Raw genomic sequence first — 27263 nt, forward strand, 5'->3', positions numbered from 1 at the left:
TCAAAGTTGGATGTGCTTCCTAAGAAGATGATACATTTTATCTTGGATCCTTTCTGCTTTCTCGCAGCCCTCTGGCACATCCTTTTAAACTGAGCCAGCCATCTTCAGGTAGACATGACATTGAGTTATGCTACCTGCAGGCTGTGTGTGTTTAACATTATTTTGGTTAAATTACCCAGTAGCAAGGATTTACAAGCGATAATTGGCTCTAATAAACCACTGTGTAACAGCTTTTACAACCATTTTTCTTTTATCTCCTAGTCATTACAAGCAGGTTATTTTTACCGAGGTGATATTTAACATTGCTAACAAATTATTATCACAAATGCAGCTGATAAGAAGTTACAGTTTTCATAACAGATTTACAAGGTAAAAATGGGATATTGCTTATTTGCAGGGTTAGTCCAGATTCATCTGTAGTTTACCTTCGCTTGTTGATTGAAAATGTGAATTCCAATCCTTCAAATGCATCATATGAAAGGTTGAGCTGTAATGCAATTTATTTTTCTTGTAGGAGTTGCTGCACAGAAAAAAGGTCAAGTAAGAATTTATACTGTATAACAAGGTAGCATAGTATTTCATTATTATGTAAAAGCACCAGTAGGTTATAAAGCTAAAAAAAAATTGAATCTGTTATGTGATATTTTAGTAGATGTAAACGTTAAGGCTGCATTCACACCTGAGCGTCATATTTTTGAGTTTTTTTCTGGGTTTTTTTTGGCCATTTGTATTAGCATTTTTGAGCGTTTTTGCACTGTGCTTATAAAGTGTTTTTTGAGCTTTGGCTTTTTTTTATTAGCCAATGGAAAAAAATATCATCTGTTTTATTACATTATTTGTTGCTATTCTTTTTCAGCTTTTACATCCACTTTTATTTATTATTATTACATAGTTACATAGTAGGAGAGGTTGAAAAAAGACACAAGTCCATCAAGTCCAACCTATGTGTGTGATTAGTCAGTATTACCTTGTATATTCCTGTATGTTGTGGTCGTTCAGGTGCTTATTTAATAGTTTTTTGAAACTATTGATGGTCCCCGCTGAAACCACTGCCTGTAGAAGAGAATTGTACATCCTTGCCGCTCTTATGCCCCATACACACGGTCGGGAATTCCGACCACAAAATCCGTCTGATTTTTTCAGACGGATTTTGTCCGAAACTAGTCTTGCATACACACGGTCGCACAAAGTTGTCGGAAAATCTGATAGTTTGGAACAAGATGACGTTTGTAACGTACGACGGGACTACGTAGAGGCCAGTAGCCAATAGCTTTTGTCTCCAATTTTTTTCTGAGCATGCGTGGCACTTTGTGCGTCGGAATTCTCTACACACGATCGGAAAAAGTCTGATCGGATTTTGTTGTTGGAAAATTTTAAATCCAGCTCTCAAACTTTTTCTGACAGAAATTCCGACAGAAAAAGTCAAATAGAGCCAACACACGATCGGATTTTCCAACAACATAATCTGATCGGACCTTTTCCGTCTGTATTTTCCGACCGTGTGTATGGGGCATTACAGTAAAGAATCCTCTACACAGTTTAACTTTAAACCTCTTTTCTTCTAAGTTTAGTGAGTGGCCACGTGTCTTATTAAACGCCCTTCCGCAAAAAAGTCTTATCCCTATTGTGGGGTCACCAATATGGTATTTGTAAATTGAAATCATATCCCCTCATAAGCATCTCTTCTCCAGAGAGAAAAAAGTTCAGTCCTCACAACCTTTCCTCATAACTAGGGATGAGCCGAACACCCCCTGGTTCAGTTCGCAGCAGAAAAAATTTGTTCCAACATGTGAACACCGTTAAAGTCTATGGGACACAAATGTGTAAAAATCAAAAGTGCTAACTTTAAAGGGTTTATATGCAAGTTATTGCCATAACAGGGGACATATTGCCCCAGGAGACATGTATCAATGTAATTTTTTTTTTAAAAAGGCCGTTTTTTTCGGGGAGCAGTGATTTTAATAATGCTTAAAGTGAAACAATAAAAATGAAATATTCCTTTAAATATCGTGCCTGGGGGTGTCTATAGCATGCCTGTAAAGTGGCGCAGTTTTCCTATGTTTAGAACAATACCACAGCAAAATGAGATTTCTAAAGGAATAAAGTCATTTAAAATGGCTTGCAGCTGTAATGTATTGTTGGGTCTTGGCAATATAAATGACAATCATTGAAAAAGAATATCATGGGTCCCCCCCCCCCCATCCATTACCAGGCCCCTTGGGTTATATATTTTTTTTAAATGGTGTGGGGGTCCCCCTGGCACTATATACTCTGAACAGCAGTATATATACTATATGGCCTACCCTATATACTCTGCAGAAAATAGTAATTACATGCCCCTGTTAAACAGGGTCAGAAAAATTGGGCCCTGGGTGGTGGTTGCTCCTTTTGCCCCCTTATAAACCCAGCACGATTGCAACTGAAAAAAATACTGTCCATTTTTGGTCTCTTCCTGTTGATTGGCAGCCCATTCTAAAAAATAGGCTTTCCTAGAGCAACGCACAATAACAAGTGACACACTGCATATTAACACAATGCATGTTAATGCAATGCGCAGGAACAGCGAAATGTGAATCTAGCCTAAACCTTTTTAGAAAAGCACGACTTTAACATTCCAGTGTTCCAGAATGAGGGGGAAGAGTAAACAGAAATGTAATAATGAGAATATTATCAGATCCTACTGTAAGTTAATTATCTTTGTTGGGGCGGAGAACCATGGAATTCCTTGCTACCTAATACTACTAGATTTTTATATTGGAAGATAATCATCTGTTGTGAAAAAATAAAAATGGTTTAAAGTTTCTAGCTTGAGATTACGCTGGAAAATATTATAGCTGTGAGGCCATGGAAAGCCGATTCAGCCAAAACGCCAGCTGTGTGCTCCTACAGCCAACAAGTGTTAACGCATTTTTGAATTTGACACAATCTGTTAAAGGTGTTAAATTTGAAAAAATGGTCATTGTCAAGTTCAGCTTGAAGTAGGAAAAAGGGTTTACACCGACAAAACAAGATGGCATCACAACGTCTTTTGTTTACTTCTTTCATTTTCTTGAATTATATTAGAATTTTTAAAAAGAAAGTGAAACATTTTTTTAAATCAGTTCAATTTAGAATTGAACACTTTCACCTATATTGTTCACATATATTGCCACTAAAATCTGCATTAAAAAACTAAAATTAAGACTCATACAAAAATCTACTGAAATACTTTTTTTTTGGGACCATTGACATTATTATTATTATTATTATTATTCATATGTTATACATTTTTTACCGCTTACATGGGGATCCAAAGTGCAAAACTATATTTTTTCATCCATATTATATGACCCAATTTCTTGGTTATAATAAAACCTGTGGCAGACAATTTTTTTTACACCCCCACGACCCTTTTTTTTTTAAGTATAAGGTTTTATTCAATTTCCAAATAGGAAAGTACATACACAAGATACAAATAGAGAAAAAGACCACCACCACATGGTGGTCTCAGAGAATGTCTAACCCTCACACACTTCTTAAGGTAAAATTATATTCAGTAGTAATCATGACATTAAAGCATCAATAAACACAGAAACCAAAAATATAATATATTGTAGCTCACCAATTCTTAGATGTGTTGGTTGCAGTTGTTTTTTTTTTCCCTCCCTTTGTTTTCTCCTGATGATCCGACCAGTAAATTTTTTATTTTTCAGCTGTCTTTAACAGAACAAGCTGTCCAAGGCTTGAGACAAACCATTTAACACTGACATGGGGGCTTACAATGATCCAAACATCCAAATGGCCTACAGGTATTACATCAAATTTAGGCTCCATTCACACCTGAGCGATCTGCAGCGACAGCTGCAGCCGCTTGTTTTTTGTAGCTTTTTGAGGTTTTTTAGTTGAGCGTTTTTGGAGCTGCACCATTCATTTGAATGGACCTCCCTCTGCTCCAAAAATGCTCCAAAGGAAGCTCATGTACCAAATCTTGGTACAGAGCCAGGAGCATTTGCGGTCAACAATTTTTTGCCGCGCTTGACACTTGACAATCTATGCAAAATCGGCCCGCATTTGGGGTGCCCTTAGGAAGTAATGGCATGGCAAACATGTTTAGCATTTTGCCACAATTCTTGAATCGCATGCAGAAACACGGCGATTCCGCCCATGTTTCGAATCGCCTAGGTGTGAATGGAGCCTTAATGAACATTTTACAAAGCTGCAGAGCTTAAAATACTTACTGGTGCCCCTTCACTATATACGGTATGTTATTCTCAGGAAAAAGTGACCTTAGTCTTTAATTCTAGGAGCTAAAGGCAATATTCAGATAACTGAGCAGCCCGGCTATTGGGGCTTTTGGTGCAAATATTGGTGCAAATCTCCACAGCTTGAGATATATACATTTGTACCAGAAGGTGTCTACTATAAACGAATTGCCAGTTTGTAACTTTAATGTTTCTAAAGCTGTACTTTGAATTAAAACATCATTATTTGGCACAAAATAATGCTAAGTCATATTTTGCAAGGTTGTTATGACTTCTTGACATGAAAGTCAATATATATTTTATATATGTATATATATGATAAAAATATGTACTTGGCTATGAAATCCCTATAATGCACTGAAGTTTTTCTATGAGCTCCTAATATATGGTTTGTTTCTATAACCACAGCTCTACCAGTGCCCATTAAGCTTCATAGTGTTTTCTTACTTCTGGCAGGGTATAGCCCTCAATTAATAACCTAGTATACCACACTGTAAAACAAACCAATATATTAACGGCCAACATCTTAAGGCTTTTGATTAATCGTTCCTGTGTGTCCAAATACACCATATTACTGTTCATTCAAAACAGACTTTGAAGAATGTTTCAGAACATAAGTAGCTGGCAGAGGTAGATTTGGTGATGCTATATTTCCTGTGGTTACTACCACATGATCTACACGCTCAGAACTCAGGGTTTAGATGTAAAATCCGGACCAGTTTTTCTCTATGTCAATCTTTATGAACATATATGCTAATTATATAATTTTAAAGCTACTAAAGAACATCTAACCCATTCATTCTATATTTATTAATCTAGTAGGCTAGGAGTAAGTAGAGAAGGCCCTTTTTATCTCCTTTCTCCAACTTCTTGAGGTGCAATAATACCATTGATTTGTGGAATGTCAGAAAAATAGAATCACGTGGTAGTTTAGGCCAGCGTTTCTCAACCACAAACATAGGTCCCAGTTTGCCCTGTATTAGCCACATGAGTTGCCATGGTGGGCGTGGGTTGGCCTCTAGCATAATAACATTCAATGGCATTCTAGGGCCACAACTCTTGACATCATGTGCTGGTCATTCTGCACGATGACATCAAATGATGCTGGTCCAGGGCAGGTGGTGTGCAGGCCTGCTCCAGGCATTTAGAAGAGGACGGAAGTCCACCTCCTCCAGACTTGTTCCAATTTACACTGTTAGAGGCAAAAGGTAGAGCTTTGATGTGAAGAAGGACCTGAGTGATTGAGGAGAACTCTAGAATGATGGAACTCTGTCATGGAAGCATTTTGATGTCAAGGGGGGCTCTGATATATATAGGGAGGTCTCGGATGAGATGGAGAGACTCTAATAGGATAGGGGGACTTTGACAAGATGGAGGGACTCTGACAAGAAAGGGGGCTTCTGATGTTAATTTAATCAAGGCGGTTGTGTGCATCATTCCAGACTCAGGTTTTCCATTGATGAGTAACATTTAAATTTTTTTCATTTTAGACTGGGATGCCTTAAGATTTTGCAAGTTTTAAAGGGCCCGCAACAGAAAAAAGGTTAAGAAACTCTAGTTTAGCCAACTTTAGGGTATATCTACTGTAAGTTAGTCCCTTAGCCCCTTACAATTAGGTGTAAGGACATGGGTAAAGTTTCCTGTTTGCAGTCAATTTGCCCATAATCCCCTACCTCTGACCTCTATGCCCAAGTGGGTGGGGAAACCCACCTCAGGGGGGCATGTTTTGTGGAGTAGCGCTGGCTGAGGCCGTTCAACACCTTTAGTACACACGGGTCGGTTCGGGAGAGTGGCGTTTCCGATGTCTACAAACACTGTTACCTCTGGATGAGTGAGCTAGGACACCAGTGCCCCCATGTTTGAGGACCAGAGAGAAAAAAAGCCTTTTCTTCTTGCTTGGAACAGTGCTTCAAGTTTCGTAAACCCCTACTGTTGCATTCAACACACAAGAGGAGAAGAAGAGACATATTCAGTTTTGAATATGTCTCTTCTTCTCCTCTTGTGTGTTGAATGCAACAGTAGGGGTTTACGAAACTTGAAGCACTGTTCCAAGCAAGAAGAAAAGGCTTGGAACTAGTGCAGTAATATCAAGCTAGTATTTGAAGAGAAAAAAACTGAAAAAAGTTTGGGGTTCTCGCCTCTCAAACAGCAGCCCAGTTTTGGGCTGCTGTTTGAGAGGCGAGAACCCCAAACTTTTTTCAGTTTTTTTCTCTTCAAATACTAGCTTGATATTACTGCACTAGTAGCCTGCAGGAACACCTGATGTATTTTTTTATTCTAAGCTAGAGTGTCTCTTGAGGAATGCCTACGTCATATACTTCCTGCTGGCTATTGAATAGAAACACAACTTTAATTCCATCCTGATTTGTCCAGTGTTTCTTGTAATCTAGCCTGATGTCAAGGGTTATATGGACTGGAATTGATTTCGTAAGGGGTCTCCACACATCATGCTAATGGATAGAAGTCTACATGACTCATACACTTGGCTACAAAAATTCAGGGAAAGGTGGCAGCATAAAAAGTAGTTTTAAAAAAAGAAAGAAATTGTAAACTAAATTCATTTTATCATCCCCTTTGACTCCAACGCGTTTTGCCAAAAATGCACTTCTTACACATTCATGCTTTTGTACACTTCAACAGGACAGAAGTTAAAAAAAGAGTCATATTATTTGGATGTTCAATATAGCAAATTAGGACCACAGCATACTCATTGAACATCAGTGTACGATTTGCTAGATCAGTTTAAGCATCTTGTTTGCTATGTGCCTGTACATCTGTGCCAGTGCCATAATAATAGTCATAGCATCTTGCATGGCTTCTATGGGCCCTGGCGGTATGTAGGGAGGCACCAAGTTAACATGGCCCTTCACATGCAGCCAGTCTCAGCCCAATCATACGGGTTGCAGGGCATGATAGACTGCTCAGCCCAAACCAATACTGTCATGTACATGGATGGTGGCCTGAGGCCTAGACTTCCCTACCTCCTGGCCCCGATGTGGTTAACCTCTTCTTCCCCGGGAGTACTCACACACTTGGTCCACATGTCAGCTTCCAAGACCCGGACAGCCAGGTTTGCACCAGCAAGGACTCCTCTTACTCTACTCCACAGGTATTGGCTGTGTTAAACACTTCACTCCATTAGATTATTCCACAGATAATCAGACTTCTTTACTGGAACAATTCAACAAATAACACATAACAGTGCAAATACTGGCTTTAGCATTTCCCGAATAATGGCATGAGGTAAAGGCAATCAGGCATTCTTTTCGCTTCACTCAGATGTTACCTTATTATTTACTCTCCAGCCCCTGGTTGCATACTCTTACAGCTGCTCATATCTTCGTAAGGAGCAAACAAAGGGAAACACCAACCTCATCCTTTTCAGCTTTATTTCAAGCTTCTTTCCCTGATGAGAGTAAGGGATGTTTCCCCACCCCCACCCCTGAAGGGGAGAGCCCAAACACCCTCAGCAGACCTTCCTTTTCTGTCTGACTCCCAGTTAAAGAAGCCCAAGTGTCCTCTACCTTATACATGGATACCCAAAAAGCACTCCACCAGGAGGATGAGCAACCCTCAAGGTGACCTCTTCCTACTTCTACCTGCCTACAGGTAAGAGTGGCTCCATTAGGGAGGCTGTTGAGGCAAAGTAAACCCTTTCCCAGTGTGACCTTTCCAGCCCAGAAGAGCAGGCACACATTAGCAGCACAAAAAGAGTCTTCAGGATTATGACACCAGTCAAAGATCCCTTTTGCAGACCATGAAGTATGAAGAATGTTTGTCCAAAGTTCTATTCCTGAATGGGCACACGCAGCCAGGCATACAGTAGCTTCCCATTCTCTCTACACAAAAACTAGGCAGGAAGTGTCTTTTTTTAGTTTTCTTGCTTGAAGAACTGGAGTAGGGTATGGGATGTATGGGAGTATTGGAATACTACAAATGTAGTGCAAACATAATGGAGGTCACTCTCTGACTATAGCTGTCACATCAGGGTGAAACCCCTCTTGAGGCTAGTGAGGAGTAAACTACAGTGCAGGGGACTGCAATGCAAGAGCAGACCCGAGCCAGCAGATCTGGTGCAGTCTTTCCAGTCTGAAGGATCTCTTACAGGCTTGTACTCACTGTGCCCTGAGTACTTCAATGCTTTCCTGCAATATCAGACAGCTTCAGTACTGTGAGTCTCCAGATCAGATCCTCTGTAGACTTCCTTCCGACTGCTCCCAGAAATTTTAGACATGGAGAGACAAACATACAATGTATCTTCCCTTTCTATTCACAGGGAGAGACACACAGGGGTGGGTTTCATAGTGACTGATCACTGTGGTAGCCAATCAGAAGCTATCACAGCGATCAGGTGACCCCCGAATCAGGAGTTCCAGGTCCCAAACATTAGTACCGGGCCTGAGGCTCTCGTGAGACCCTGATCCTGTTTGGGCGGCGCAGATGTGTAGTGGGTAGCACTCTTGCCTAGCATTAAAAAGGGTCGCTGGTTCGTATCCCAACCATGACACTAACTGCCTGGAGTTTGCATGTTCTCCTTGTGCCTGCATGGATTTCCTCCGGGTACTCTAGGTTTCCTCCCACACTCCAAAGACATGCTGGTAGGCTAATTGGTTTCTGTCCAAAATTGGCTCTAGTATATGAATGTGAGTTGGGGACCTTGGATTGTGGGCTCCTTGTGGACCGATGTGAGTGTGCAATGTATGTGTGGAGTGGTGTGTAAATTGATGGCAGCTATATGGGTACCTTAACCACTTTAAGACCGGACCATTTTGCTGGTAAATGACCAGAGGTCTTTTTACACTTTGGCACTGCGCTGCTTTAACTGGTAATTGCGCGGTCATGCAATGTTGTACCCAAACAAAATTTGCGTCCTTTTCTTCCCACAAATAGAGCTTTCTTTTGATGGTATTTGATTGCCTCTGCGATTTTTATTTTTTGCGATATAAACGTAAAAAGACCGCAAATTTTGAAAAAAAATGATATTTTCTACTTTTTGTTATTAGAAAAATCCAATAAACTCAATTTTAGTCATACATTTAGGCCAAAATGTATTCAGCCACATGTCTTTGGTAAAAAAAAAGTCAATAATTGTATATTTATTGGTTTGCGCAAAAGTTGTCACATCTACAAACTAAGGTACGTTTTCTGGAATTTACGCAGCTTTTAGTTTACGACTGCCTATCTCATTTCTTGAGGTGCTAAAATGGCAGGGCAGTACAAAACCCCCCCAAATGACCCCATTTTGGAAAGTAGACCCCCTAAGGAAATTGATAAGAGGCATGTTGAGCCCATTGAATATTTTATTTTTTTGCCTCAAGCGATTGAATAATGACAAAAAAAAAATTTTTTTTTTTTTTTTACACAAAGTTGTCACTAAATGATATATTGCTCACACATGCTATGGGCGTATGTGAAATGACACCCCAAAATAAATTCTGCTGCTTCTCCTGAGTACGGGGATACCACATATGTGGGACTTTTTGGGAGCCTAGCCGCGTACGGGGCCCCGAAAACCAAGCACCGCCTTCAGGCTTTCTAAGGGCGTAAATTTTTGAGTTCACTTCTCACTACCTATTACAGTTTTGAAGGCCATAAAATGCCAAGATGGCACAAAACCCCCACAAATGACCCCATTTTAGAAAGTAGACACCCCAAGCTATTTGCTGAGAGGCATGTTGAGTTCATGGAATATTTTATATTTTGCCACAAGTTGCGGGAAAATTACAAACTTTTTTTTTTTTTTTTTTTTTTTCACAAAGTTGTCACTAAATGATATATTGCTCACACATGCCATGGGCATATGTGAAATGACACCCCAAAATAAATTCTGCTGCTTCTCCTGAGTACGGGGATACCACATATGTGGGACTTTTTGGGAGCCTAGCCGCGTACGGGGCCCCGAAAACCAAGCACCGCCTTCAGGCTTTCTAAGGGCGTAAATATTTGACTTCACTCCTCACTACCTATTACAGTTTTGAAGGCCATAAAATGCCAAGATGGCACAAAACCCCCACAAATGACCCCATTTTAGAAAGTAGACACCCCAAGCTATTTGCTGAGAGGCATGTTGAGTCCATGGAATATTTTATATTTTGCCACAAGTTGCGGGAAAATTACAAACTTTTTTTTTTTTTTTTTTTTTTTCACAAAGTTGTCACTAAATGATATATTGCTCACGCATGCCATGGGCATATGTGAAATGACACCCCAAAATAAATTCTGCTGCTTCTCCTGAGTACGGGGATACCACATATGTGGGACTTTTTGGGAGCCTAGCCGCGTACGGGGCCCCGAAAACCAAGCACCGCCTTCAGGCTTTCTAAGGGCGTTACAGTTTTGAAGGCCATAAAATGCCAAGATGGCACAAACCCCCCCCAAATGACCCCATTTTGGAAAGTAGACACCCCTAAATTTAGGGGTACACTAGTGAGACTAGGTAATAAATGGCGGGTGCCCTGAAACTATAAAAAAATAACTAACCAACCAGCGTCACCTGTAACAGTTATATGGTGATCACTGGTGAAAGGGTTAACTAGGGGGCAATCAGGGGGCTTTATGCGGTAGTATATGGGGGTCCCTGGCGCTATAAAAAGCTGCGGCGAACCTAAATACCTACTTGCCTAACTAGCGTCACCTGTGACACTAATACAGCGATCAGAAAAACGATCGCTTATTAGGCTGGGTTCACACTGGAGCGATGCGGGAACGCCACGAATGCGCGGCGGGTTCCCGCATCGCATGCCTCCCGGCGGCAGTTCACACTGCCCTATGCGAACTGCTGGGAGTGTCAGTGAAATGTTACTGACACCCCCAGATCAGTTCGCATATCGCAGTGCGATCTGAAAACTCGGATCGCATGGTGTGAACACCCATGCGATCCGATTCTGCTGCGGGCCAAAAAAAGGGTCCCGTGCGAATTTGCGGCGGGTGCGGCGGGTGTGGCGGGTGCGGCGAATGGCTGAACTCGAATCGCACAGAGATCGGATGTGATTTGCACTGCAGTGCGGTGCGAATCACATCCGTTCTCATAAACCGCTGCAATGTGACCCCAGCCTTAGTGACACTGGCGACGGGGGGTGATCACGGGGTTAAACCTTTATTGGGGGGGTTAGGGGGGTACCTTAGAACTAAAGGGGGCTAACCCTAACTGCCCTAACAGTTATTAGTCACAAATGACACCCGCCGGGTGATCAGGGGGTTAAACCTTTATTAGGTAATAAATGGCGGGTGCCCTGAAACTATAAAAAAATAACTAACCAACCAGCGTCACCTGTAACAGTTATATGGTGATCACTGGTGAAAGGGTTAACTAGGGGGCAATCAGGGGGCTTTATGCGGTAGTATATGGGGGTCCCTGGCGCTATAAAAAGCTGCGGCGAACCTAAATACCTACCTGCCTAACTAGCGTCACCTGTGACACTAATACGGCGATCAGAAAAATGATCGCTTATTAGGCTGGGTTCACACTGGAGCGATGCGGAAACGCCGCGAATCCGCGGCGGGTTCCCGCATCGCATGCCTCCCGGCGGCAGTTCACACTGCCCTATGCGAACTGCTGGGAGTGTCAGTGAAATGTTACTGACACCCCCAGATCAGTTCGCATATCGCAGTGCGATCTGCAAACTCGGATCGCATGGTGTGAACACCCATGCGATCCGATTCTGCTGCGGGCCAAAAAAAGGGTCCCGTGCGAATTTGCGGCGGGTGCGGCGGGTGTGGCGGGTGCGGCGGGTGCGGCGAATGGCTGAACTCGAATCGCACAGAGATCGGATGTGATTTGCACTGCAGTGCGGTGCGAATCACATTCGTTCTCATAAACCGCTGCAATGTGAACCCAGCCTTAGTGACACTGGCGACGGGGGGTGATCACGGGGTTAAACCTTTATTGGGGGGGTTAGGGGGGTACATTAGAACTAAAGGGGGCTAACTCTAACTGCCCTAACAGTTATTACAGTCACAAATGACACCAATGCAAAAAAAAAAAAAAAAAAAAAAAAAATGACATTGGTGTCACTGTGACTGGGGGGCAGGGGTAATTGGGGGGGTGATCGGGGGGTAAAGGGGGGGTGTGAGTGTGCCTGGCATGTTCTACTGTGTGTGTAGAGTGTTGGTGCAACTCACCGATCCGCTCTCCTCCGTGTCGGAACGGAAAATACCGACACGGAGGAGAGAATACATCACTTCCTCTCCTGTGTTTACATTACAGGAGAGGAAGTGATGTCACGGGGGATTTCCATTCGTCGAGAGCGATCGCGAGGGGGTGGCCATGAATGAATGGCCGTCCCCTCATCCCTGATCTCTCCCGAACGAATGCCGACCGCCGCAGGCACCGGGGGGGGGGGCCCGATCGGGCCCCCCACCCGCGGGCAGGCATGGACTTATATATACGCCAATATGCCTGCCCGTGCCATTCTGCCGACGTATATCGTCGTGCGGCGGTCGGCAAGTGGTTAAATAAATAATAATATAAAAGATGAGCATCTTAATGAGACACAATGTACAGGGATAGGGACAATTGTAGACACGCACCCACACTCATCAGGTTGAACTGGATGGACTGGTGTCTTTATTCAACCTTACTAACTATGTAATTATGTATCCCTGTATTGGGATTGTTCTATGCGGCGCGCTCCCAGCACAAAGAGAGAAACGCAAATATGTGGCACAGGGCTTCCATATTTGTGTTGCGTCTGCGTCAAGAGGTTACGTTACTGAATATGCACAGGGACATGGCATCAAGAAAAAATGCAGGACTGTCCCAGCAAACCCCAGTTGGCATCTCTGGTGTTGTCATAGCACATTTTGCTATGGGGCCCTATAATCTGCAGTAACGTTTCTGATATGCATACTCATGCAAATTCTCAATGCACCTGTGCTACAGCGATTTATCCCTCCTTTTTTTTAATTTCTCTTAGTAATTTAGGACCATTGCATCTAAAGGTATGAATCAGCTAGAAATTAATTTGTAATATTACGATATGCTATATCATACTATTGAATGTTATATTTTTTTTCTTTTCTGGGTATACAAATATTTATGCACAAGCTGAATTTGACATACATTTTAGATGTCTTTGTAGAAGCATCGCTTACGAAATTTATTCGCATCATGTCACTGGCACAAAGTAAAGAAAGTCCTCACTTGGCTTTGTTGACAATCACATTTCCCTGCTTGTGATAGGTGCCACAATGGAGAGAAGTGTCCAATACATACCTAGACAGTGCTAAATCCAAAATCACCTTAAGAAGGCACAGAGTGCCCGGGGGCCGATGTCAGACGAAAGATTCCTTCACATTACTGTCATGTCAAGCTGACGCTTTGGGTAGACTTATTGAAAGATGAGGATTTAAAAGGAAAGGTGTCACAAAAGTGGAAAAAAGGGAAAAACAAGCCTGGGAGACAAAGATGATATATGAACTGTCAGAAAATTCTTCAAAAGGGCCTAAACATTAACGCTTTTTATGACTTGCCCCATTGAAGGGATTAATGATTACGTTTTAATCACTCTCTTTCAACAAGCCCATCTTGTCAGCAGCAGCGCAGATCTGTCTTGCCATGTCAAAGTACATATTTTTAGCATCACACTTTAAACAATCATTTTTTTTTTTTTTTAACTAAGGTATGTAGAGATATTTAAAAAAAAAATTCTAGTATGGCCTCTGTTACATTTTAAATGCATATCTTAGATTGGTAGCAGATGTATGACCTTTTTGGTGTTTAACTACCCATATTGTTACAGATCACAGGCCATTCTGCATGGAGTGATATAGTAAACGTCATACTTGTTAATGATGATCCTGCACTGCTTAAAGCATAACAATAGGCTGTATTTCCTGTTTTTTAAATGGTCCCCAAGGAGGAGGTGACCTGTGAGTGTAGGGTGTCATGGACCCGCCCCACAGGGAGTGTCACTACGGCGCTCTGCACTTACAGGACCTGATTTATTAAAGGCAAATAGGCTGTTCATTTTGCAAAGGAAGTTACACTCACCAGCCACTTTATTAGGTATACATGTTGAATTGCTTGGTAACACAGATTGCTAATCAGCCAATCACATGGCGGCAACTCAAATGCATTTAGGCATCTAGATGTGGTGAAAATGACTTGCTGAAGTTTAAACTGAGCATCAGAATGGGGAAGAAATGGGGATTTGAGTGATTTTGAATGTGGCATGGTTGTTGGTACCAGACAGGCTGGTCTGAGTGTTTCAAAAATTGCTGATCTACTGGGATTTTCACGCACAACCATCTCTAGGGTTTACAGAGAACAGTCCGAAAAAGAGAAAGTGTCCAGTAAGTAGCAGTTGTGTGGAAGAAGATGCCTTGTTGATGTCAGAGGAGAATGGGCAGACTGGTTCGAGATGATAGAAAGGCAACAGTAACTCAAATAACAACTCATTACAACCAAGATATGGAGAATACCATCTCTAAACGCACAAAACATTGAACCTTGAAGCAGATGGGCTGCAGCAGCAGAAGACCACACTCCTGTCAGCTAAGAACAGGAAACCGAGGCTACAATTCGCACAGGCTCATCAAAATTGGACAATAGAAAATTGGAAAAACATTGCCTGGTCTGATGAATCTCGATTTCAGCTGCAACATTCAGATGGTAGGATCAGAATTTGGCATAAACAACATGAAAGCATGGATCCATCCTGCCTTGTATCAATGATTCAGGCTGCTGGTGGTGGTGTAATGTTGTGGGGGGTATTTTCTTGGCACAATTTGAGTACCTGAGTATTGTTGCTGACCATCTCCATTCCTTTATGACTACAGTGTCCCCATCTTCTGATGGCTCCTTCCAGCAGGATAATGCACCATGTCACAAAGCTCCAATCATCTCACCACTGGTTTCTTGAACATGACAGTGAGGTCACTGTACTCCAATGGCCTCCACACTCACCAGATCTCATCCAATAGAGCATCTTTGGGATGTGATGGAATGGGAAATTCCCATCATGGATGTACAGTCGACAAATCTGCAGCAACTGCGTGATGCTATCATGTTAATGATACCAAAATCTCTGAGGAATGTTTACAACACCTTGTTGAATCTATGCCACAAAGAATTAAGACAGTTCTGAAGGCAAAAGAGGGTCCAACCCGGAACTAGCAAGGTGTACCTAAAAAAGTAGCTTGTGAGTGTACACTTTGCAAGGGAGTCTGCCCCGGAGCTTAGTGAATGAGGTGAAGCTCTGCTGACTTCCATCATCCAATCATGTGCAATTAAAACAATATGTTTTGGTAATTTTCCTTGCTCTTGATTGGGTATTCTGTGCAAAGTGATACTTCCCTACATTTACTAAGGTCTGGGGCAAATTCCATTACAAAGTGCAATTTACCTTGTGAAGTGAACAGGCTGTTTGCCTTTTTTAAATCTATTCCACAGTGTATTGACATAGAGGGCATCACTGCCATCATCATGTGACACTCTCTGCATCGAGGTCTGAACAACCTGAAGATATCTGGCAAAAGTATGTCTTTTTAAAAGTATAAAATACATGCAGGGGACCTCCAAGCGAAGTGGGGTGAAAAATTTGGTGGGGCAAGATTTGGCTTTAAAATAGAATTGCGGCCAAGTTATGGGCATTCAAATATTTAAATATCTATGAGAATCAGTAAATTAGATTTAAAACCGGCTCTCACTGACCTCTGTAGCTGCAGGCTCTGTGGAAGAATTCTTCTTCAAATTTTACAAGAATAGCAGTTAAAGCGGGAGTCCACCGGGACTCCGCGTTTTTTTTTTTTTTTTTTAAAGCCAGCAGCTACAAATACTGCAGCTGCTGACTTTTAAATAGTGACACTTACCTGTCCAGCGCGCCCGCGATGTCGGCACCCGAAGCCGATCGCTCGCTCGGCTGCCGGGTCCCGCCGCCATCTTGGGTATGGGAATCAGGAAATGGAGCCTTTCGGCTTCATTTCCCGGTTCCCTACTGCGCATGCGCGAGCCGCGCGGCGCAATCCGGACGGTCCCCGCTGCCTCTGGGAGCTGTGTGTTTCCCAGCAGGCAGCGGGGCACTTGCTGAAGGGGGCGGGCGCTGCGGAACGTACGCCCCGTTCCGCAGAGAGCTAGCCCGGAAGTGGGTGCAGTTACCTGGATTATCCAGGTAACTGCACCCCCCTCCCCCCTGAAAGGTGCCGATTGTGGCGCCGGAGGGGGGGAGGAATCCGATGAGCGGAGGTCCATTTTAGGGTGGACCTCCGCTTTAAGTCTTTCTGGTAGAATAGTTTTTATTGAAAATAGCAACATAACAGAGTACTGAGCAAATAAGTCCCACACAGGGGATCAATACAAACAAAAAAACATATGCTTATAGAAGAAACACACTTTTTGAGTTAGTCAAAGCAAAAGTGCAGTAGCATCCAGCATCTGGTGCCGGAAATGACAACGAGTGTCCAAGCACTGTGGCCCAGGGCTGAGTGCTGCAGGAGGAGTGGGGTTTCCCATCCATTGGTATAAGAAAAAAATATGTTAAAAAGGGAGAGTTAAAGCCCAGGTCCGGGTCTAAATTGGAAAGAGGGAGGGTAAAGAGGGAGGTGGGGAAAAAAAATAAAGGGGGACTGGGTGGGGAGTTGAGGGGGGGGGGAGAGAACCGAGGGAGAGACAGATAAATAGTCAGGAGAAAGAAAAGAAAAAGATAGACAAGTCTAAGTAAGGGAAGAAGAAAGTACCTGTGGGCTAAATGGCATTTTAGAGCAGTCCGGGATACCCAGACTGCTCAGGGGCAGAGTGGGAAGAGCATATGACCACCATGGGCTCCACAGAAGAATTTGAAGTGAGAGTCATGGAGAATACTGGTCATTTTCGTGTGGATCATGAGAGTAGTTAAAATGCTCTTCACCTCTGCAAACCCATCCAAGGGCTTCTTCCAGGCCCTAGCAATGGCGCACTTTACACTTATGAAAACGTATGTGCCCAACCTCTGTTGATTGGAGAAGAGACCTGGAAGGGGGCAATGGAGGGGTGCATGCTGGGCGCCCTTGCAAAAGGCACATGAAAAAGCGTTGATAGGCTGTCATAGACCCTTAACCAAAATCAATCGAGGGCATGACCACCAGATATAGAGCTCATCTCCATGTTGGCCACAGCCCCTAAAGCATCTATCACTGTATGACTGGTTCGAATGAGCTATGTGGGCCGGTACCCAGTACCAGCGAGGGAGGACCTTGCAAGCCATCTCCAAGGTGACCATGTGAAAGGAACATTTGGCTACAATTGACCAGGCTTTACTTCAGTCCTCTAAGTCCATAAGGGCTGCTATGTCTCACTCCCATTTGGAAACATATGGGTGGGAATGAGACAAACCCCACACAATTATGGAGGAGTAGATCGAGGAGAGTGCCACGGGCTCCAAGTGAGTGGTGGCAGAGGTGCTCAAAGGCTGTTTTCTGGAAAAGAGAAATTGTGACAGAGGGCAGAAATCCAGTGGCGCATCTGCAGAGGGTGCGTTGTGAGTCTCACAGGTGGAGGCCCAAGATGGAAAAGTGCAGGATCCCAGGAAGTGGCGGACCTGAGAAAAGCCATGGGCAGGCCGCCAGAGTTGGTAGCAGTGAAGCCTTTCAAGTCAGGTGTCAACACTCTGCTCTCCCCTGTTCCTCTACATCAGGGATATGCAATTAGCGGACCTCCAGCTGTTGCAAAACTACAAGTCCCATCATGCCTCTGCCTCTGGGTGTCATGCTTGTGGCTGTCAGAGTCTTGCTATGCCTCATGGGACTTGTAGTTCTGCAACAGCTGGAGGTCCGCTAATTGCATATCCCTGCTCTACATGGTCTCTTTATTTACATTAGAGATTAGAAAGCTGGTAAGTTGCAAAGTCGCTGGTGGAATAGGGCAGCAAGAAAAATGTTGTGGTAATGGACCAAGGCATGAAGATGAAGGAAAGTATCAGTAAAGGGGGATGGGGGCAAAGTGACAGATTCCCTTTAACAGATGACCACCTTGTGTCCCAGTAATACATTCACAGCTATGCTTAACACTCACCAACTCTGAACCCTGATAACCAAACCCCACCTAGGAACTCCCAAAGCAATCATCAATTGGGAGTGAATTGGTTCCAAACCCCTACTGATCACAAACACCCATACACAGGACCTGTCATACCTTAGAATAGGTATGGCCAGCCTCTTCTGCCATTATTTAATTGCCTAGCTTTCAGCCTGGGAGGTGCTGTGTGTTTGGCTCAGCATTATCTGAACAGATGTATTAGTTTTGGCAGGGGGTGACTATCCTCTTGTATTTAATTACCCCAAGTCTAATTCAGACATGCAAAATGTAGCCAATTTAGCATTTTTATTAACTGCCCCTTTCAATTTCAAAGAGCAGCTCCTTCCAGTGTTGACTTTAACGTTTAGGTTGACGGATCTGTCATATTTCATACACTCCTGTACCTTGTCTGCCTGAGTGAAGGTTTGTCACCCATTTAGCTGGATTTCATTAAACTTTTGGCTTTGAATGTTGACTCAGGAGTCACAAAACCTGGTGGGCAGACTCTCCGTTCCCAGCTGCAAAACAGACCACAGTTTTAGGATAGAATAACATACCCAAAATAAATAATCATTATAGGTATACTCGTTTTTCTTGAAACGCTTATACTGTATTGTGACCTCATACTTGATTTCTTCATCTTTAACAAGCTGTCAGAACTCAATGCAAATAAAATATTTTTATCTAGTTATCATTTCTTTTTTTCTTTTTTTGCAAGATGAAAAAAACAGTGAAGAACTTTGTAGCATTGACAGCAATGTTTCACTGATGTTGACTCAAGTACTAATATGGACATGGTTACCAAAGGACTTCTCATGGTATAGCAATTTTTTTTTAAATAAAAATATTATTTATTAATAATAATAATAATATAAAAACATTGTTGCATGCAATTCCACGCTGAGCCGATGTTTGTTGCATAATTTCTGTATAAAAGTCAGCTATTGACAAGCAGATCAGACCTGAATTGAAACACCACTAATAGAGATGAGCTTCAGGTTTCCCCCGAACTAGGGGCAACCACAGGCCTGAGTTAGGGACTAGGGATGTTAGGGAAATGTTCGCCCTTTATCCTGGATTGTTGTCTGAATATGTCATCATGTTAATTTATTCAAGTAAAGCATTTAAAACTTTTCCTCTGCCTGGTCTGAAGTTACTAAAGGGGTATCATGCAAGTAACCAGCAAACATAGTCTACAACTCAGATCACTAGACACATGAGGGTATGAAGACACCAGGGGAACAAGAGTTAATACAATGTGAATATAAAGTGGTTAACAAGGGTAATGAAGGTTTCTGCAGCTAGTTACCCACCCTATATATAATATCAATCTAGCACCTCCTACAAGGAACAAAACCTGGGTTCACACTGCCACGCGGAGCGGTTCACAGCAGGCGTCAGGTGAGTCCCTGTTCACCATTTCAGGTCTGATTTTGGTCTGAATTTTTGGCTGAATTTAGACATGAAACAGACCATAAGATGCACAGGACTCCTGTGCAATTCGCTCCGGAGCTATGTGAACCAGCTTCATTGACAGCCAATCACTATCTTCTGAAATGCGAATTGGAAAAAAAAGTGGGGAAATCCGCATCCAAATCTCAATAGTGTGAACCCAGCCTTAAATATCTTCAAAAAGGAGGTTTTCAGTAAAGGGTCAATTATAGTAGGTGATTTGCAGGGTACCTGCCTGAATAATGTAGGTGGATTATTAGGCAAGGTAGAGAAGAAAACACTTTTTTCCAATACTGGCCGTTATTTCGTAAAATATCTTAAAGTGGAGTTGCCCCCCAAAAAATAAAACTACTTAAAATTCTTAAAAAAAATAAAAAAAAAATAATTGGCAAAAAAAAAAATTTTTACTCACCTCTAAATACCGGTTGCTAGGGGGTCCCTCGTAGTCTGCCTTCTTCATTGCCCGGGCTGGTGACATCACTTCCCCTCGCGCCGCACATTCACCTGGGACCTGTCACGTGTCCCAGGTGACTGTACGGCGTATCACGGCGCCCTGCGCCGCTCGCGCATGCGCAGTGGGTGCCCGGCTGTGAAGCCACAGCCGGGTGCCCACAGTATGCATGACGGCGCCGCGAGCGGAGCGGGGAGCGAGGGGGGGGCTTCGTTCCCCCGCATCGCTGGAACCCGGGACAGGTAAGTGTCCGATTATTAAAAGCCAGCAGCTGCAGTATTTGTAGCTGCTGACTTTAAATTTTTTTTTTTTAGGGGGTACCCCACTTTAAGTCTAACTGAATTAGCCATTTCATTCAATGTAGTTCAACCCAGCACTGAGTCTCCTCAATCTCCTTTTTTTTTAAATTAGAGGAAATAACTTTGAATTGATTTAAATGATTTACAGAATTTATTTTTGATACTGCAGGATAGGAAAAAGAAAACCCAACCTAATATTAAGTTGATTAACCAGTGATTTTTGTCCTAATCCAGAATTTTCCCTTTTCACAGACTATCTTTTGTTATATTTATTTGTAAGATACTCATTTTATAAAAGATTTGTTCCTGTGAAATATTTAATACTCAACTTGAATAGTCTTGATATGTATTTGATATTTGGGAGAAGACATCCAATGATGACCTTGAGTTTGCTGTTCGGAAGTGACCTGCCTGGTTTTCATGCTGTGAAGGAAATGCCACATATTCATCAGCCTGGAGATAAAAGTCCCATATGTAATATGGGATAGATCAGATTGCATATAATGTTACAGACAAATGTCCTTGATCAATCGTTTATCTCTCCAAGGGGATAATTGAGCTACCTCTGCCATTCTTTATTAAACATGACTTAACCTTGTATAACGATAATGTTTGTAAAATATATGACTTATATAAATCTGTTGGATCATTTCTGTAATGGGATATTTTTACGGAATTGATTAGCCAAGTAGTTCTGCTGAAAAGGAAAGTGTTACTATACATTTGGAGAAATCGTTATAGACAAGGGCAAAACTATAGCAGCAGTAACTGCTGTAGGGCCCAGCAGCACAGGGGCCCACAGCCCTCCTAATCTTATTGAACAATGATTTATGCAGGAGTCCATACCATTGGCTGAAATTCCTACAATAAAATTGGAAATAACTTGCACTTAATTTTTTTTTTTGTTTTTAATATCACAAGTAGGGGAGACTGACAATCAGTACATATAATTATAGCTACTCTTTCAGTCAAAAGGCTCAAAACCAAACACCGGTGTCAATAAGGATACTGTATGTATATACTAAAGATAAGGGAGTTCGGAGCCTGGTCCCCAAGCAGGTGCTCACCAAAAGAACTAGGGGGCAAATGGACTATCTCGGTACAATACACTAAAAGTAAGTAAAAAATGTGTAAGTAAGCTCAGGTATGAAAACAATCATGTAAAAAGATATATTATATATTTTATATATATATTATATATATATATTAAAGATATATTAGATATATTAAAAGTTTATTAGTACACAATACATGACAAAATATCAATGATGAATAAAAAATAGGTTTCAGTCCAGGTGTATCACCAGGATAATACTCCCCTGATGGGGAAGATCACAGTGGGATACTTGGACATGGACATTATTCCTACTTCAAATCGACAGCCTGTCAATTTGTAGTCTCCCCCAGACGCCACGGGAGACCCCCATACGGGTGACGCCCTGTGCCCTGTTTGTGCTGGGATTCGGGTAAGCGGTCCCCTATCTGCCCCCATTCTAACAGTTGTATATTGTTTAAATGTATATATTGTGTGAAACATTGTTTTGTTTTATATGTGATTAAATGTATTGTTTTTGATCATGTGCTAATTAAATTGCAGATATTTTTCCTGATGAAGCGGACTAGTCCATGAAACTAGTAGAAACACTGTCCGTGACCAGATTGCCTTTGGCAGTGAGATTGACACGTCGCTGGCCCCGTCACCTGGTATGGACTTAAAGGGGAAGCCCTACGCTGAAAAAACGGCGTGGGGGTCCCCCCCAAGGTCCATATAGGACCCTTATCTGAGCACGGAACCCGGCTGGTCAGGAAAAAGAAAAACTTTCTGCCGGATAGTCTGATCGTGTGTACGCGGCATAATAGACACTAATGACTCTCTGCTGTTATTCAGGTATAATTACTTATGGGCACTAAAGCACCTTGCACAGGAATTCATGCGAGAAGCTGCCTGATAAGAATTGTTCCTATGTGATGCCTTTCTTCAGGAAAGTTATTGTTAACTGTTTAATGCCTGGTCTGAAGTTTCTTCTTAAGTGGTGTCTTGCAAGGCATATCCAAAGAACAGGGCTTGTTACATGGGGACTGTAGGTTAGAGTAGTCCAGCATGTAGTTTGCTGTTTAGAGCAGGTTATAGTGCCGTTGCTAGGGACAACCGTATATGTGTCATTAGCCTAAAGCATCCAACCAGCCAGGGAATGGAAGACTTGGCGTAGGGTGCCGGTTACGTCAGTAGTGTGTTGTGCTTGTCCCCTTCCCTGGCAGCTGGTTCCTTACATTTTGGGAACGCGGGAGCATGCTCTCAGCACAGAAACCTCGGCTGGAAGCATATGTGTGGTATGTTGGCATTAAAGCCCCCCCCCCCCCCCACCCACATTTGTATTATGTGGACTGGAAGAGGTTAAAAAGAAAACTGGTGTGATTTTAGATTGGATTAAGTTTCAACACACATTTTTTCTTTTTTTTTCTTTCATGAACAGGTTCTATAATTTCAGGAGGTAATAAATAAGCTTCCAACCTTTTTTCAGTTGAAAAAAATGACTTATAGTCATGTCTAGAGTTCTGCACATTTAACGCAGCCTTTAGAACTAATTGATTTATATTTTAATTTTCTCCATCTGTTGAATGTAATAATTACTCAAGATAAGGAACAAAAATAATAACCTTGCCACCTTAGGTCCGTTAAAAATGATCCCAGATATAATGTGGAATATATAGATGTTTTCTTACGCTTATACATTTCTCTGCTATCTCCGCATATTCATCAAACTGACAAAAATTACTTCCACAAGTTCAGTGCTATATAAATTCTAACACATCATTTATTTTTCACCTAATGTAATAGCACAATTAGCTTTACTTCATATCATATAAAATATATCATGCATGAAAAGTAGCTAAAAGGTAAAGGTGGTTTGGAAAGCACCATTTAGCTTTAAAGTTGAATTCCAGGAATTTCACTACTTTGTAAAAACTGCAGGCATACCATGAGTTTATATTTAATCATATCTAATGTCTAATAAGGTGCCTGCCAACTTGTAAGCTTATCTCTATTATTTACATCTGACAAGTTTATTGTGCTCCAGGAAGATAGAATCTGGAGCTTTGACGCTGCTCACTGTGGTCTCAGTTTTTTCAAGAGCAGAGTCACTGGAACTGTTATGTCCGCCCCTCCTTCTGCCCATTTACAGAAGCCTTTGTATTATGTAGACATGTGCAATTCGTTTAGTTACAAATGTGTTTTTTAATGAATGTAGACAAATTTGTTTATTTCGGAATATCCAAATTTCCAAATTTTTCTGAATATTCTGTAATTCGAAAATTCGATATTTAAAAAATTTGGAAATTCGAAAATTCGGAAATTTGAAAATCCGAAAATTCATAATTTCGGAAAGTCAGAAATTCGAAATTAAAAATCCGAAAATTCGGAAATTCAAAAACCCGAAAATTCATGATTTTCGGAAATTCTAAATAAAAAATCCGAAAAATTCGGAAATTCGGAAAGCCAAACTTAAGAATGATAATCTGAAAATTCAAAAGAACGAAAATGCAAACATAAGAACAAAAATACGAAAATTTTAAAATCTGAAATAATAGCTAACTAATAATAACTTAAAGGGGAGGTCCACCCTAAAAAAAATGCATAAAAAGGCTGAAAAATAAAAAAATAAAAAAAATGTTTTCACTTACCAGAAATGGCTGTTGCTAGGCATATCGTCCTAATCTGCCTCTTCCTATTCCGCGGTGATCTTCTGTCTTCTCCTCCTCCCATTCTCTTCTGGGGAATATGGCATGGTGTGTTGTGGGAACTGTGTGTCCCACAACACAGCGCGCCCCATTCACAAAGTGCTGCGCAACTCGCGCATGCGCAGTAGGAAATGGGCAGTGAATCCGCAAGGCTCCACTGCCTGTTTCCCTTACTTTGAATCATGGCGCCGGGACTCGAGAGCCGAGAGACGGGTCGGCCTCGGACGGCCGACATCGTGGGCACCCTAGAAAGGTAAGTGTTTATTAAAAGTCAGCAGCTGCAGTGTTTGTAGCTGCTGACTTTTATTTTATTTTTTTCTTTCGCTGGCCCACCCCTTTAACTATTACTAACTATTAAATTATAGGTATTGAAATTTCCTTTCAAATTTGTCTGTTAGTGAGTGTAACGAATACTAATTTATCCGAAGTTACGAATTATCCTTAATAACGAATGCCGCATCTAAATGAATGGAACGTACAAATTAATAACAAATAATAATAATAATAATAATAATAACTCATTATTATTATTATTTATTATTATTTTATTCCATTCCATTAGATTCAATGTGGCATTCTATATTTCAGATAATTCATAATTTCAGATAGATTTGTATTCGTTACATTCACTAACAGCCAAATATGAAAGGAAATTCCAATACCTATAATTTTATAGGTAGTTATTATTAGTTAGTTAGTTATTATTTTGAATTATTGGATTTTCATTCTTTTGAATTTTTGGATTTTCCTTTCTTATTTTCAGATTTTAGAATTTTCGAATTTCTGCATTTTTCGAATATCCGTATTTCCGAATTTTCGAATTTCTGAATTCAGAATTTTTTAATTTTTTAATTTATGAATTTTTTAATTTACCAAATTTAGAATTTTCTAATTTACAAATTTTCAAATTTCGAATTTACTAATTTTCAAATTTCGAATTTACAAATTTTCAAATTTCGAATTTACAAATTTTCGCATTTCTGGAAGAAACAAAAAACAAATGAAACGAAAACGAACAAATTTTTCAGCAGTGCACAGTCTAGTATTATGTGAACTCTGTGAATGGTCAGGAGAGGGGAGGGCATAGGTGCTAGCAAAGCTGCTAAATTCCTGAAATTCAGCTTTAAAGGACAACCTTTAACCTTTAACTGTACCTTGAACCGCTTAAGGACCGCCTCCTGCACATTTACGTTGGCAGAATGGCACGGCTGGGCTCAAGCATGTACAGGTACGTTGCTCTTTAAGTGCCCAGCTGTGGGTCGCGAGCACGTCCCCGGCGGGGTGCTCGCGGCACGGTCCTGAGCTCCGTGACCACGGGACCAGCGCACCCGATTGCCGCTTGTGTCCTGCGATCGGGTCACAGAGCTGAAGAACGAGGAGAGGTGAGTGTAAACAAACCTCTCCCCCGTGCTTCCTACTGAGCCTGTCACCGATCGTCTGTTCCCTGTTATAGGGAAAGACGATCAGTAACATCAGATGACAAGCCACGCCCCCTACAGTTAAAAAAACACACACACACTTAACCCCTGCCCGCCTCCTAGTGGTTAACTCCTTCACTGCCAGTGTTATTTACACAGGAATCAGTGCATTTAAATAGCACTGATTGCTGTATAAATGACAATGGTCCCAAAAATGTGTCAAAAATGTCCGATGTGTCCGCCATAATGTAGCAGTCACAATAAAAATTGCTGATTGCCGCCATTACTTGTAAACGCTATAACTTTTGCGCAAACCAATCAATCATTTCTAATTGCGATTTTTTTACCAAAAATATGTAGAAGAATACGTATCGGCCTACACTGAGGAAAAAAAATGTTTTTTTATATATTTTTTGGGGATATTTATTATAGCAAAAAGTAAAAAATATTGAATTTTTTTCAAAATTGTGATCAAATACTACCAAAAGAAAGCTTTATTTGTGGGGGGAAAAGGACGCCAATTTTGTTTGGGAGCCATGTCGCACGACCACGTAATTGTCAGTTAAATCGACGCAGTGCCGAATCGCAAAAAAGGGGACTGGTACTTTGGCTGCAAATTGGTCCGGGGCTTTGGTGGTTAATAGAGTTGTCCTTTAATTACCCCTTCCCATCTATTCCTGAGTGCAACCTGTCTGGTCGAATACTTACTTTCCTCTTTGTTCCAGCGATTTCTACTTAACAATGAAAACCCCCACACTGGATATCCTTCTTACCTTACTTGCCGTCCAATTCCTTCCTATGGGTGTGTAAGCTCCTGTACACACGGTCGGAGATTCTGCCAACCAAATCCGTCGGATTTTGCCCGTCGGATTTAGTCTGACGGATTGTGTCCGAAACTGTTGCATACACACGGTCGGGCCAAGTTGGCGAAAAATCCGATCTTTCAGAACGTGATGACGTAATTTGGTTACGATGGGACTACATTCAGGCTAGTAGCCAATAGCTTTGATGTAGGAATTTGATCTGAGCATGCGTGGCACTTGGTCCGATCAAAATGCTATACACATGATCGGATTAGGTCCGACCAGCCCAGTTGGTCGGGAAATATTTCCAACATGTTGGAAAATTGGGTCGGACGGAGATTCGGACGGAATCAGTCCGATGCATACCACACACAGTCGGATTATCTGACGACACGGTCCGATAAGACGCATTCCGACAGATTCTCCGACCGTGTGTACAGGGCTTAAGAGTTCATCATTGGACATCTGACTCTGATCCTCCCCACTTCTTTTGAGGTGTTATAGTCACTTACCTGTCATTTTAGGAGATACGTCACCATATTGTGTCCAACTCTCTTGGCCCGAGGCCTGCCTCCTCCATATTCCTGGCCTTGGGTCTGTTATCCAGAATAAAAGAATATCCAGGCCAGTTGCATTTTAAAAAGCTTTACTCTACAACTTCATTCCAGTACAACTCTTGTAGTTAAAGTCACTTTATAGTACAGGTAGCATTAGCTTGACTCACTGTACAGTGATTCCTCAAGTGCAAGAGCATGTAAATAATTCACAGAATCATTGCAGCTTTTAAAATGAACCTCACTTAGACTGTCCCTCCCTCACACTTGGTGTGCTCCTCCATAGGCCCTAAATCAAGCCACATTACCCCCTA

The sequence above is a fragment of the Lithobates pipiens genome, unplaced genomic scaffold, assembly GCF_037356315.1.
Source record: "Lithobates pipiens isolate NorthernLeopardFrog02 unplaced genomic scaffold, aLitPip1_a1.2 Scaffold_18, whole genome shotgun sequence".
Taxonomy (NCBI): domain Eukaryota; kingdom Metazoa; phylum Chordata; class Amphibia; order Anura; family Ranidae; genus Lithobates; species Lithobates pipiens.